Below are 15638 nucleotides of genomic sequence, written 5' to 3' on the forward strand. Positions count from 1 at the left end.
AGCCAAATTGGCTAGAAACAGCCCTGCCGGTATTTACACACTGCTGCAACTCGCACCACCCCATAAGCTATTCCCCAGGTAATTGTATTCCCGCATAGTGTATCCAAAGTTACTCAGAATCAAATGCTGATAAAAAAAATGGACATCATGCTGCTATACACACAAGGGAGTATATTTACTAAGCAGTCTATGAGTGATTGTCCCTCTAATTGTAAATCTCTAAGATGTACGTGTCACATCACTTTTAGGCCCAGATTTATCAAGCCTTAGAGAGTGATAAATTGCAAAGGGATAAAGTACCAACCAATCAGCTCCTAACTGACACTTTTCAAACACAACCTGTAACATGGCAGTTGGGAGCTGATTTGTTGGTACTTTATCACTGTGCAATTTATCCCTCTCCAAGGCTTGATAAATCTGGGCCTAAGTTTGGAAGGGAGATGTATCAAACCTTGAAGAGAGATAAAGTGTTGATTGCAGAGAAATAAACTACCAACCAATCAGCGCCTGTCATTTTTCAAATACAGCCTGTTACTTGGCAGTTAGAAGCTGATTGGCTGTTTTTTTTCCTCCCTCTCGAATTTTATCCCTCTCCAAGGTTTGATACCCCAGGTAACCTTAATTCAACTTCTATCAGTACGGCACCTGCTTACTTTTATGGCCTCCAGGTGGCCTCACAGCTAAGACCACTTATCGTCTACCCCATACACTGGCATATTTATAATGGGTGCAGTGTGTGCGGTGCACACGTGCCCCCAGGGGTCGAGGGGGGCCCACACTGCACATCCTGCACCCATTCATTGAAATACTACCCTCCGGAGTCCTGCGGTGCAGCAGCAGTGCGGCCGAAATCACTGGGAAAATGGCGCGGCGACATTTTTACCGGTGATTCGAGCATGCGCAGTAAGAAAATCACTGGGAAAATAGCCACCGCGCCATTTTCCCGGAGATCTGCACATGCGCTGTAGAGTCTGGGACAGCGCTAGGGTTCCCTAGGGATCCTAGTGCCCAGAGTCTACACAGCGCTGCCGGTTAGAGAGGAGGGGGCCCAGCCGGAGCCTGCACACAGGCCTCCTCTTCCCTAGAAACGCCCCTGACCCCATACCATATCATTGTGTATCATTAAATTTCACTGACGTCTCTCCAGCCAGCCTGAGTGCATAACTTTCACAATAGCAGAATATGCCATGAACCTCTTGAAAAACAAAGCACAGTAGACGCAGAGAAATATGTAGAGTTCTATGTTGAAAATATCACCTTTTGTGGCAAATCAGCCTTTTTCTTTTATTGATCCCCTTCCCTCCGCAGCTCATAAATCTCATTGTTTGTGGTTCTTTGAAGCTAACATCTCAAACAGTAATGAAATGGCCTTTGCAGAAGCACACGTTTATTTCCCAACTTTGTATATGGCACTGATTCATAATCATGTCCACAATGCTTTTTCTGTTTATAAATCGTAATTATCACCTTAAATGTATGTTTTTTTTCCTGAGAGTGAGGCTGGTCCTTGATGTTTCCATGGCGACCATTTGCCGTTATGAGAGAAGAGAACTGTGGATGTGCCTGTGTGTATAATGATAGAGAAACAGACATATTTATTAACGACTTAAGTGTTCATTTAAAGATGTTCCAAGGATTGTATTCAGTACATTCTTTGTGCTATTTTCCATAATGCGCTTGTTTTAATATACAGAACATGGAAAAAAAAGTACTTTTTTTCATCATCTTTAAAATACCCACTCACGTATACATATAAAACATATATAATATGAAGACAGCAGTGACTTTTCTTTACCTTTATGTAGAATTATGTGTTCCTGCCCTATTAAAGGCCAGAATGTGGGGCAGGGACGTGCAGGCAGGGGAGGCAGTGCCTCCTCTGTGATTAATTATTAAAATAATACAAAGCAGATACTTATGACACATATTCTGTGTCATAAGTATCTTCTTTATTTTATTATAATAATTTTAACTCCTTAAATCAGTTTGGGAGGCACTGATAGCAGTGCCTCCCGTAGACAATGGGAACGGGGGTAAGAGCCGGAGCGGGGCCAAGCACTGGGCTGTAAAAGCCCATAAAAAATGCTGAAAGCGGCACATCTAGTGGCTTGCTGACAGGGACACCACCCCCATGTCAGTGAGGCAGCTGTGATTGGACAGCGGATCCAGTGGTGGATCCGCTGTCCAATCACCCATACACGGCGTGACGGGAGGAAGTGGCGGCGGGTCCCGGCGGGGAGCAGCGGTGGATCGGGTCCCAGCAGTGAGCAGCGGTGGAGGTGACCCCGGCGGTGAGCAGCGGTGGAGCAGGTCCCGGCGTTGAAGTGGGTCCCGGCAATGAGCAGCGGTGGATTGTGTCCCGGCGGTGAGCAGTGGTGGAGCGGGTCCCGGTGTTGGCACGGGACCTGGCGATGAGCAGCGGTGGAGCCAGTCAGCAGCAGCGCCTACACTGACACGCAGGTGAGAGAGGGGGGTAGCTGGAATGGGTATTGCATTGATCAATATATAGATTTAATAAATATACATACATATATATATATATATATATATATATATATATATATATTGGAAGTATGTCCGGCACTCCCAACAATTTTGAATAACTGCGCCCAGTGCCCTCATAGCTATAAATGGATAAATAGGAAGTGTAAAACAGCGGCACTCGTCAGGATTACTGGTAATCCTGGTAATCCAGGTAATCCTGACGACAATCTTTGATAGAAACGTTGATTTGCTATACGGACTGTGGCTGTTTATTTACCCGTTTCTACAAGCTGTGAGTGCCGCTGTTTTACACTTCCTATATATATATATATATATATATAGACTGCAATATACAGAGGCACTCCCGGACTTCAAGATAGGTGAAACAAATGCGGTGATTTAATTCAACGTTTCGGGGTACTGCACACATGTCCTGATGACAGGGGGCAGTACCCCGAAACGTTGAATTAAATCACCGCATTTGTTTCACCTATCTTGAAGTCCGGGAGTGCCTCTGTGTATTGCAGTCTATATTAAGGGGTCGGATGGCCCAATGAGAGCACCCTGGCCAGTTATCTGTAAGCTATCCAAGGAGTGCCGGCTTGTGGCAATTGTTATATATATATATATATATATATATATATATATATATATATATATATATATCTCAATCAGTGCCTCCCCAGCCTATGACCTCACTGCACGTCACTGATGGGGGCATTTTAACCTAGGCCCAATCATATTTATTGACACATAAATTCACTGCATTGTTGTTTTTATTAGTTTTTATTAGTAAATTTATACTATATATTTATACTATATATTAAGTCACATGACTAGAAACACCTGGACTGTATGGCTTTGTTTGTATAGTATACAAGCACGCTGCATGACTGCAAATGTATTATTCAGACACTCCATAAATTACAATAAATTCCTTGCAGCGTGTATTTTATATGCACATGGAACTACACATCTAACTTCTCTTATGAAAAACTAAAATGGAAAATGGAGTGAAATTATCATGTTAAAAAGCAAATTCTGTGAGGGTGGAGGCAAGGGGCTGTGCCCTGGCAGGTAGCCACAGAGGTCTGTGAAGGGAGGGGTAGACTGTGTCCAGGCAGGCAGACAGTGTGAGAGCTGTGACAAGGAGCTGTGTCCTGGCAGCCAGCCAGTGAGACTTGTGAGGGGAAGTGGCAGGGGGCTGTGTCCTTACAGGCAGACAGTGAAAATGTGAGGTGAGGTGACAGGGGCCTGTGTCCTTACTGCCAGACAGTGAGAGCTGTTAGGGGAGGTAGCAGGGGGCAGTATCCTGGCAGGCAGCCTGTGAGAGCTGTGAGGGGAGATGTCAGGGGGATATATCCTGGCAAGCAGCCAGTTAGAGCTGTGAGGGGATATAGCTAGGTGTTGTATCCTTGCCGGTAGCCAATGAGAGCTGTGAGGGAATGTGACAGGTGGCTGCATCCTCTCAGGCAGATATTGAGAGCTGTGAGGGTAGATGCCAGGGAGGCTGTGTCCTAGCAGGAAAGCAGTGAGAGCTGTAAGGGGAGATGTCAGGGGGCTGTATCCTGTCAGGAAGCCAGGGAGAGCTGTGAGGGAGAGATAGCAGGGCTGTTTCCTGGCAGGCAGCCAGTGAAAGCTGTGAGGTGAGATGTCTAGGCAGACATTAGACCAAATGTATGATAAATATTTAAATATGCACAAGTATTGCATAATTTACTGTTAAACTTAAAATTGTGACTATTGTGTGCATGAAAAAGTTGTTACATTTAATATTTTTCCCATTTTCCATAGTGTACTTGGAACAGCTAGAACAATTCAAAACTGTTTCATGTCCACAGCAGTGCAGTTGCCGTCAACAGATTAGCATGCCGATTTTCTGGGAGTGACCTATTCACTCATGGAACTAAGGGGGTAATTGAGACCTGATCGCTGGGCAGCCATTTTTGCAGCCCTGCGATCGGATAGTCGCCGCCTATTGGGGGAGTGTATTTTAGCTGTGCAAGTGTGTGATCGCATGTGTAGCAGAGCTGCAGAAACAGATTTTGTGTAGTCTCTGCGCAGCCCAGGACTTACTCAGCCGCTGCGATCACTTCAGGCTGCTCAGGACTGGATTTGACATCAGACTTCCTCCCTGCAAACGCACGGACACGCCTGGGTTTTTCCAAACACTCCCTGAAAACGGTCAGTTGCCACCCAAAAACGCCCTCTTCCTGTCAATCTCCTTGTGATCGCCCATGTGAATAGATCCTTCGCACAAACCCATCGCTGAGCGGCGATCCGCTTTGTAGCCGTGCGATGCACCTGCGCATTGCGGTGCATACGCATGCGCAGTTTGTGTCTGATCGCCCACTGTGCGAAAATGCACAGCAGCGATCAGGTCTGAATCGGCCCCCATGTTAGAAAAGAGTTGCATGTAACAGGGGCATTATGGGCCTAATTTGCAATTTGGAAGTATGTCTGCACAAATTGGGGCTCAGCACATATGGATGTGGAAAGCAAACAAATATAGTAAATAATTCGCTTTATAAGCACTGAGTTTCCTGTGTTTCATTTGTTATCGATCACAATGGTATTATTATTGTACATGTACAAAAAAACTAAAATAAATAAACATAGAGAAGTATTTCAGAACACTGGTTACATACACCATAATGTTATAGTTTGAAAAAAGAATGTATTAAAATATATACTCCTCGATGAAGCTGAAAAGATCCACAAAGGGTGTGAGATTTATATAACCTTATACAGGTTGAGTATCCCATATCCACATATTCCGAAATACGGAATATTCCGAAATACGGACTTTTTTGAGTGAGAGTGAGATAGTGAAAACTTTGTTTCTCTAACGTCCTAAGTGGATGCTGGGACTCCGTAAGGACCATGGGGAATAGCGGCTCCGCAGGAGACAGGGCACAAAATAAAAGCTTGAGATATCAGGTGGTGTGCACTGGCTCCTCCCCCTATGACCCTCCTCCAAGCCAGTTAGATTTTTGTGCCCGGCCGAGAAGGGTGCAAACTAGGTAGCTCTCCAGAGCTGCTTAGAATAAAAGTTTAGTTAGGTTTTTTTATTTTCAGTGAGTCCTGCTGGCAACAGGCTCACTGCATCGTGGGACTAAGGGGAGAAGAAGCGAACTCACCTGAGTGCAGAGTGGATTGGGCTTCTTAGGCTACTGGACGTTAGCTCCAGAGGGACGATCACAGGTTCAGCCTGGATGGGTCACCGGAGCCGCGCCGCCGTCCCCCTTACAGAGCCAGAAGAGACGAAGGTCCGGTGAAAGCGGCGGCAGAAGACATCCTGTCTTCAAGACTAAGGTAGCGCACAGCACCGCAGCTGTGCGCCATTGCTCTCAGCACACTTCACACTCCGGTCACTGAGGGTGCAGGGCGCTGGGGGGGAGCGCCCTGAGACGCAATATAACACACATATACCTTAGCTGGCAAAAGGAATACATCACATATAGCTCCAGGGCTATATGGATGTATTTTTTTCCCCTGCCATTTTACACAAAAAAGCGGGAGTTAAGGATGTCGTGAAGGGGCGGGGCCTATCTCCTCAGCACACTGGCGCCATTATTCCCTCACAGCTCCGCTGGAAGGACGGCTCCCTGATTCTCCCCTGCAGTACTGCATCTGATTCAGGGTAAAAAAGAGAAGGGGGGGCATTTTGGCAGCAAATAACTAGATTAACAGCAGCTATAAGGGATTAACACTTATATAAGGTTATCCCTGTATATATATAGCGCTGGGTGTGTGCTGGCAGACTCTCCCTCTGTCTCTCCAAAGGGCTAAGTGGGGTCCTGTCCTCTATCAGAGCATTCCCGGTGTGTGTGCTGTGTGTCGGTACGCGTGTGTCGACATGTATGAGGAGGAAAATGAGGTGGAGGCGGAGCAGTTGCCTGTGTTAGTGATGTCACCCCCTAGGGAGTCGACACCTGACTGGATGATTGTGTTTAAGCAATTAAGTGATAATGTCAGCAATTTACAAAAAACTGTTGACGACATGAGAAAGCCGGCAAATCAATTAGTGCCTGTTCAGGCGTCTCAGACACCCTCAGGGGCCCTAAAACGGCCGCTACCTCAGTGGGTCGACACGGATCCAGATACAGATACTGAATCTAGTGTCGACGGTGACGAGACAAACGTAATGTCCAGTAGGGCCACACGTTACATGATCACGGCAATGAAAGAGGCATTGAACCTTTCTGACACTACAAATACCTCAAAGGCGGGTATTATGTGGGGTGTGAAAAAACTGCCAATAGTTTTTCCTGAGTCTGAGGAAATAAATGAGGTGTGTGATAAAGCGTGGGTTTCCCCCGATAAAAAACAGCTAATTTCTAATAAGTTATTAGCACTATACCCTTTCCCGCCAGAGGTTAGGGCACGGTGGGAAACACCCCCTAGGGTAGATAAGGCGCTCACACGTTTATCTAAACAAGTAGCGTTACCGTCCCCTGATACGGCCACCCTCAAAGAACCAGCTGATAGGAGGCTGGAAAATATCCTGAAAAGTATATACACACATACTGGTGTTATACTGCGACCAGCAATCGCATCAGCCTGGATGTGCAGTGCTGGAGTCGCATGGGCGGATTCCCTGACTGAGAATATTGATACCCTGGATAGGGACAATATTCTGTTAACTATAGAACATTTAAAGGATGCATTGCTATATATGCGTGATGCGCAGAGGGATATTTGTACCCTGGCATCAAGAGTAAGCGCAATGTCCATCTCTGCCAGAAGAGCATTATGGACCAGACAGTGGTCAGGGGACGCAGATTCCAAACGGCACATGGAAGTATTGCCGTATAAGGGGGAGGAGTTATTTGGGGCTGGTCTAACAGACCTGGTGGCCACGGCAACGGCTGGAAAATCCACCTTTTTACCCCAGGTTACTTCACATCAACAGAAAAAGACACAGTCTTTTCAAACTCAGTCCTTTCGTTCCCATAAGTACAAGCGAGCAAAAGGTCACTCTTTTCTGCCCAAGGGCAGAGGAAGAGGAAAAAGGCAGCACCATGCAGCCGCTTCCCAGGAGCAGAAGCCCTCCCCTGCTTCTGCCAAGTCTTCAGCATGACGCTGGGGCTTTACAAGCAGACTCAGACACGGTGGGGGCCCGTCTCAAGTAGTTCAACGCGCAGTGGGCTCACTCGCAAGTGGATCCCTGGATTCTACAGGTAGTATCACAGGGGTACAAACTGGAATTCGAGGCGTTTCCTCCTCATCGGTTCCTGAAGTCTGCTTTACCAAAGTCTCCCTCCGACAGGGAGGCAGTTCTGGAAGCCATTCACAAGCTGTACTCCCAGCAGGTGATAATCAAGGTACCCCTCTTACAACAGGGGAAGGGGTATTATTCCACACTATTTGTGGTACCGAAGCCGGACGGCTCGGTGAGACCAATATTAAATCTAAAATCTTTGAACACTTACATAAAAAGGTTCAAATTCAAGATGGAGTCACTCAGAGCGGTGATAGCGAACCTGGAAGAGGGGGACTATATGGTGTCGCTGGACATCAAGGATGCTTATCTCCACGTCCCAATATATCCTTCTCACCAAGGGTACCTCAGGTTTGTAGTACAAAACTGTCATTATCAGTTTCAGACGCTGCCGTTTGGATTGTCCACGGCGCCTCGGGTCTTTACCAAGGTAATGGCCGAAATGATGATTCTTCTACGAAGAAAAGGCATCTTAATTATCCCTTACTTGGACGATCTCCTGATAAGGGCAAGAACCAAGGAACAGTTAGAAGTCGGAGTGGCACTATCTCAGGTAGTGCTAAGTCAGCACGGATGGATTCTAAATATTCCAAAATCGCAGCTGATTCCAACGACACGTCTACTGTTCTTAGGAATGATTCTGGACACAGTCCAGAAGAAGGTGTTTCTCCCGGAGGAGAAGGCCAGGGAGTTATCCGAGCTAGTCAGGAACCTCCTAAAACCAGGACAGGTCTCAGTGCATCAGTGCACAAGGGTCCTGGGAAAAATGGTGGCTTCTTACGAAGCGATTCCATTCGGAAGATTCCATGCAAGAACTTTTCAGTGGGATCTACTGGGAAAATGGTCCGGATCGCATCTTCAGATGCATCAACGGATAACCCTGTCGCCAAGGACAAGGGTGTCTCTCCTGTGGTGGCTTCAGAGGGCTCATCTACTAGAGGGCCGCAGATTTGGCATTCAGGATTGGATCCTGGTAACCACGGATGCCAGCCTGAGAGGCTGGGGAGCAGTCACACAGGGAAGGAATTTCCAGGGCTTGTGGTCAAGCATGGAAACATCTCTTCATATAAATATTCTAGAACTAAGGGCCATTTACAATGCCTTAATTCAAGCAAAACCTCTGCTTCAGGGTCAGGCGGTGTTGATCCAGTCGGACAACATCACGTCAGTCGCCCACATAAACAGACAGGGCGGCACGAGAAGCAGGAGGGCAATGGCAGAAACTGCAAGGATTCTTCGCTGGGCGGAAAATCATGTGATAGCACTGTCAGCAGTGTTCATTCCGGGAGTGGACAACTGGGAAGCAGACTTCCTCAGCAGACACGACCTTCACCCGGGAGAGTGGGGACTTCACCCAGAAGTCTTCCACCAAATTGTAAACCGTTGGGAAAGACCAAAGGTGGACATGATGGCGTCACGTCTAAACAAAAAACTGGACAGATATTGCGCCAGGTCAAGGGACCCTCAGGCAATAGCAGTGGACGCTCTGGTAACGCCGTGGGTGTACCAGTCAGTGTATGTATTCCCTCCTCTGCCCCTCATACCGAAAGTATTGAGAATCATAAGAAGGAGAGGAGTAAGAACTATACTCGTGGTTCCGGATTGGCCAAGAAGGTCTTGGTACCCGGAACTTCAAGAGATGCTCACGGACGAACCGTGGCCTCTACCTCTAAGACAGGACCTGCTACTGCAGGGGCCTTGTCTGTTCCAAGACTTACCGCGGCTGCGTTTGACGGCATGGCGGTTGAACGCCGGATCCTGAAGGACAAGGGCATTCCAGAAGAAGTCATCCCTACTCTGGTAAAAGCCAGAAAGGAAGTAACCGCAAAACATTATCACCGCATTTGGCGTAAATATGTTGCGTGGTGTGAGGCCAAGAAGGCCCCTACACAGGAATTTCAACTGGGTCGTTTCTTGCATTTCCTGCAAACAGGACTGTCTATGGGCCTAAAATTAGGGTCCATTAAGGTTCAAATTTCGGCCCTGTCGATATTCTTCCAGAAAGAACTGGCTTCAGTACCTGAAGTTCAGACATTTGTGAAAGGGGTGCTGCACATACAGCCTCCTTTTGTGCCTCCAGTGGCACCTTGGGATCTCAATGTTGTGTTGAGATTTCTAAAATCACACTGGTTTGAACCATTGTCTACGGTAGATTTAAAATATCTCACGTGGAAGGTGTCGATGCTGTTGGCCTTGGCTTCAGCTAGGCGTGTGTCAGAATTGGCGGCTTTATCATGTAAAAGCCCTTACCTAAATTTTCATTCTGACAGGGCGGAATTGAGGACTCGTCCTCAATTTCTACCTAAGGTGGTTTCTGCATTTCACATGAACCAACCTATTGTGGTACCTGCGGCTACTAGGGACTTAGAGGACTCTAAGTTGCTGGACGTTGTCAGGGCCTTGAAAATATATGTTTCCAGGACGGCTGGAGTCAGGAAAACTGACTCGCTGTTTATCCTGTATGCACCCAACAAGCTGGGTGCTCCTGCTTCAAAGCAGACGATTGCTCGTTGGATTTGTAGTACAATTCAGCTTGCACATTCCGTGGCAGGATTGCCACAGCCAAAATCAGTAAAAGCCCATTCCACAAGGAAAGTGGGCTCATCTTGGGCGGCTGCCCGAGGGGTCTCGGCTTTACAACTTTGCCGAGCAGCTACTTGGTCAGGGGCAAACACGTTTGCTAAATTCTACAAATTTGATACCCTGGCTGAGGAGGACCTGGAGTTCTCTCATTCGGTGCTGCAGAGTCATCCGCACTCTCCCGCCCGTTTGGGAGCTTTGGTATAATCCCCATGGTCCTTACGGAGTCCCAGCATCCACTTAGGACGTTAGAGAAAATAAGATTTTACTTACCGATAAATCTATTTCTCGTAGTCCGTAGTGGATGCTGGGCGCCCATCCCTAGTGCGGATTGTCTGCAATACTTGTATATAGTTATTGTTACAAAAAATTCGGGTTATTATTGTTGAGCCATCCTTTCAGAGGCTCCTTTAAATTTATCATACTGTTAACTGGGTTCAGATCACGAGTTGTACGGTGTGATTGGTGTGGCTGGTATGAGTCTTACCCGGGATTCAATATCCTTCCTTATTATGTACGCTCGTCCGGGCACAGTATCCTAACTGGCTTGGAGGAGGGTCATAGGGGGAGGAGCCAGTGCACACCACCTGATATCTCAAGCTTTTATTTTGTGCCCTGTCTCCTGCGGAGCCGCTATTCCCCATGGTCCTTACGGAGTCCCAGCATCCACTACGGACTACGAGAAATAGATTTATCGGTAAGTAAAATCTTATTTTTTTGATGGCTCAATGTACACAAACTTTGTTTAATACACAAAGTTATTAAAAATATTGTATTAAATGACCTTCAGGCTGTGTATAAGGTGTATATGGAACATAAATGAATTGTGTGAATGTACACACACTTTGTTTAATGCACAAAATTATAAAAAAAATTGGCTAAAATGACCTTCAGGCTGGGTGTATAAGGTGTATATGAAACATAAATGCATTCTGTGCTTAGATTTAGGTCCCATCACCATGATATCTCATTATGGTATGCAATTATTCCAAACTACGGAAAAATCCCATATCCAAAATACCTCTGGTCCCAAGCATTTTGGATAAGGGATACTCAACCTGTATAAGCACATACATCAATTGGGCAAATCTCTCATTCCTGGATGGCCGATCCAATTCACAGATCAGCGATCCAATTTGCTGATTGCTAATTGTTGGGTGATCTGCAAAATATAATATGTTATATATCCATTACACACCAATTCTAACCAGAATTGTCAGTTAGAAATTTCCAATATGTTGGATTTTTAAGATTGGCACAGTGCAGAATTGAGGCGATTGATGGTTGATGTAATGGCTACATTGCAAGGGCTATATACTCATCATCAAACTTCTTTATCCAGAAAGAAAAGATGATTTCCACATCATAGCAAGGGGACTTCATTTATATACTCTTACAGACCACAGGCACAACAAAAACGTAGGAGAAAGCAATCCTCGTCCTTATGGGACAGGGTCTTTCCTACACCAACAAGCCAAGGGCCCATATGTAAAATAAATAAATAAATAAATATATATATATATATATATATATATATATAAAAGAGATCTCGCATAATACAATAGAAAAGATTCTGGTAGAGAATGTTTGAGCCGTAATGATAAATTGGCCCCTTAAATTCTTTAAAGCTGGGAAAAGGGAGTCATCTGAAAGAAAACATTGTTTCCCCAATACATAATAGAAATAATTAAATAAATAAAAACAATAATAATAATAATAATAATAATAATAATTTACAGCTACATTTACAGCCTTGTCAACAATAAAAATAATAATCTTTGTTTTTTGTTACGTTCCAGAGACCTGCCCAGATACATTTATAAGCTGATAAACTTTGTACTAACTGTATAGAAGTTACAAGAAGCACAATCTTTCCCAAGTTTGCTTATGTTTCCCTATGCTGCAGAACATAAAATATAACTGCTTATAATTATTTCTACATACTATCAGAAGAAAGCTTTACTTCTCCTGAGAAAAAAAAAATGACATTAGACAAAAATAAAATGATTTTAGGTATTATGGATTCAGCCAATCGTAAGCCTTTCTGTGGTAGATGGGGAAGAGTCTTTGGCTATGAAGTGGTTGAACAGGAATTAATCTTTGGACAGCTAAACAGAAAGGAACTCCATTGTGCAGTACTGTAATACTGGAAGCTGTCCCCTACTTGCTAGTCAATATTTTGGGAGTACTGTAGTATGAGTGCCTGGCGGCCGGAATCCCAGGGCCAGCATACTGGCGCCGGGATCACGACCGCCGGCATACCGACAGCTGGGCGATCGCTAATGAGCCCCTTGCGGGCATGCTACTGGCACGGTGGTGCACGTTTTTTTATTTTCCCTCCAGGGGGGTTGTGGACCCCCAAGAGGGAGAATATGTGTCCGGCGGCATACTGAAGACCACCCAATATTTTACCTATAGTGGTCTGAGCATGAAATGAGCAAACTCGTCTTTTTTTAACAACTGTTGAAAGCAGAAATTGTCTTTCGGTACTTGGCCTTCCACCTCTGTGCACCATCCAATGCAACAACGCATATGATTTATTGCCTATGAAGGATATATTTTATACCTCTCTTCGGTATGCAGTCATGATGTCCACATCCATAGTGTAGACATCAAGGTGTTGAATGTTATGATGTCGACAAGGTTATAAGGTCGTGTGCAAAATTATGTCAATAACAAAATGTTGTCATACAGATGGAGCCGTGCTCATATGAGGCGGCTCCATCGCAGGTATGCACTCTCGCCATGACTAGGCGATTCGTCCGCCTAGTCACATCGGGAGTGCACAGAGACACTCTCCCATTCACTAGAATGGGGTGCGTCTCCGTCAGCATCTCCGTCACAGACGCGTGCGCCCTCTACCGAGGCTTTCTCCCATTCTAGTGAATGGGGCGCTTCTCCATCACGGGCATGCGCACCCGCCCGTACGGAGATGCTCTCATCATCAGGCGTGCCTCGGAGGCATGCCCAGGCACAGACGGAGTCACGACTAGCGTGGCTCCATTAATATGACATGTCAAGATAGCAAAAATGCTGACAGTCGCATTAGAGTTAGGATTAGTGTTAGAGTTAGCATTAGGGCTAAGGTTACGGTTTCCTGAAAAATGTCTTGTCCACATTTAATCACTGTGCATATGCTATCCGTTGACATTTGCACCATCTCACAGAAAAAAAGAAAATACAGGTGCACACTCTAAGCACTAAGTACACTGGTAATCAGAACAATTATAATATATTCTACAATTTAGCATGGAGTGAAATTGAGGTTTTTAGCACAATGTTTTTTGCCAAAAATGGGCCCTTGTCGTTGCCCAGTGACGGCTGTCGCTGGGCAACGACAAGAATAACGTAGAAAGCGATCGCTACCGCGATCGCAAGAAGAGTGACAGGCGGCAGGTGTTCCGAGGCGTCAACTAGCCGTTTTCTGGGAGTGGAGCAGCGAACGCAGGCATGCCCAGGCATTTGGAGGGCGGATGTCTGACGTCAATTCCGGGATCTTCATCTCTGGATCCATCGCACAGGGTAAGTAACTGCAGGGCTGGTCTTGTTTCACACAAAACTTTTTTAGCATAGCAGGGCTGCACAAACGATCGCAGCCCTGCTATGCTAAAATATACTCCCCCATAGGCGGCATCTAGTTGATCGCACCAGCAGCAAAATGTTGCTACGTGCGATCAACTCGGAATGACCCCCAATATCTCCACTTCTTAAAGCCTGCACTTTACTAAATATACTCCTGAGGGTCTCTGCTTTGTAATTCTCCTGAGACCTTTCTGAGAACCCTACCACACATGCATAAACCTGTTTTTAGAAAAAATGTGCACTGTAAAAGATATGCATAATGGCTAAACATTCTCATGTTATACAGAATGTGACTCTGTCAATGTAATGAACTTGTACATATTACCTTAAGTATAATGAACCACCACATATTTCTAAACATGGGACTCCTTATGGGACAGGGTCTTTCCTACACCATCAAGCCTAGGGCTGGTTTTAATTAGTGATGTGCACCGGAAATTTTTCGGGTTTTGTGTTTTGGTTTTGGATTTGGTTCCGCAGCCGAGTTTTGGATTCGGACGCGTTTTGGCAAAACCTCCCTGCAAATTTTTTGTCGGATTCGGGTGTGTTTTGGATTCGGGTGTTTTTTTTACAAAAAGCCCTCAAAAACAGCTTAAATCATAGAATTTGGGGGTCATTTTGATCCCATAGTATTATTAACCTCAATAACCATAATTTCCACTCATTTTCAGCCTATTCTGAACACCTCACACCTCATAATATTATTTTTATTCCTAAAATTTGCACCGAGGTCGCTGGATGACTAAGCTAAGCGACCCAAGTGGCCGACACAAACACCTGGCCCATCTAGGAGTGGCACTGCAGTGTCAGGCAGGATGGCACTTAAAAAAAATAGTCCCCAAACAGCACATGATGCAAAGAAAAAAGGAGGCGCAATGAGGTAGCTGTGTGACTAAGCTAAGCGACCCAAGTGGCCGACACAAACACCTGGCCCATCTAGGAGTGGCACTGCAGTGTCAGACAGGATGGCAGATTTAAAAAAAATAGTCCCCAAACAGCACATGATGCAAAGAAAAAAAGAGGTGCACCAAGGTCGCTGGATGGCTAAGCTCAGCTAAGCGACCCAAGTGGCCGACACAAACACCTGGCCCATCTAGGAGTGGCACTGCAGTGTCAGATAGGATGTCAGATTTAAAAAATAGTCCCCAAACAGCACATGCAAGCACACATATGGATAGTATACTTGACGACATAGAGGTAGAGCAATGGACTACTGTACCATACTGCTATATATATACTGGTGGTCAGCAAAATTCTGCACTGTCCTCCTACTATATACTGCGCACAACTACAATGCAGCACCCATATGGATTGTATAATTGACGACACAGAGGTAGAGCAATGGACTACTGTACCGTACTGCTATATATATACTGGTGGTCAGCAAAATTCTGCACTGTCCTTCTACTATATACTGCGTACAACTAAAATGCAGCACAGGTATGGATGGATAGTATACTTGACGACACAGAGGTAGAGCAATGGACTACTGTACCGTACTGCTATATATATACTGGTGGTCAGCAAAATTCTGCACTGTCCTCCTACTATATACTGCGCACAACTACAATGCAGCACACATATGGATTGTATAATTGACGACACAGAGGTAGAGCAATGGACTACTGTACCGTACTGCTATATATATACTGGTGGTCAGCAATATTCTGCACTGTCCTTCTACTATGTACTGCGCACAACTAAAATGCAGCACAGGTATGGATGGATAGTATACTTGATGACACAGAGGTAGAGCAATGGACTACTG

The 15638-nt window shown here is 45.5% G+C and overlaps 1 long non-coding RNA gene across 5 annotated transcripts in view; it reads right to left on the minus strand.

Moving 5' to 3' along the window:
• LOC134933400 (uncharacterized) overlaps positions 1–15638 on the minus strand; it is a 240755-nt gene that overhangs the window by 111600 nt on the left and 113517 nt on the right. For 4 of the 5 annotated variants that reach the window (XR_010179691.1, XR_010179692.1, XR_010179693.1 and 1 more), the window contains exon 3: positions 1468–1563. This is a non-coding gene — a long non-coding RNA (uncharacterized LOC134933400). Of the gene's footprint in view, positions 1–1467; positions 1564–11362; positions 11451–15638 lie in introns of all 5 variants that reach the window. The other variant, XR_010179694.1, reaches the window with a different exon arrangement.

The sequence above is a fragment of the Pseudophryne corroboree genome, chromosome 6, assembly GCF_028390025.1.
Source record: "Pseudophryne corroboree isolate aPseCor3 chromosome 6, aPseCor3.hap2, whole genome shotgun sequence".
In the NCBI taxonomy this organism is placed as follows: Eukaryota; Metazoa; Chordata; class Amphibia; order Anura; family Myobatrachidae; genus Pseudophryne; species Pseudophryne corroboree.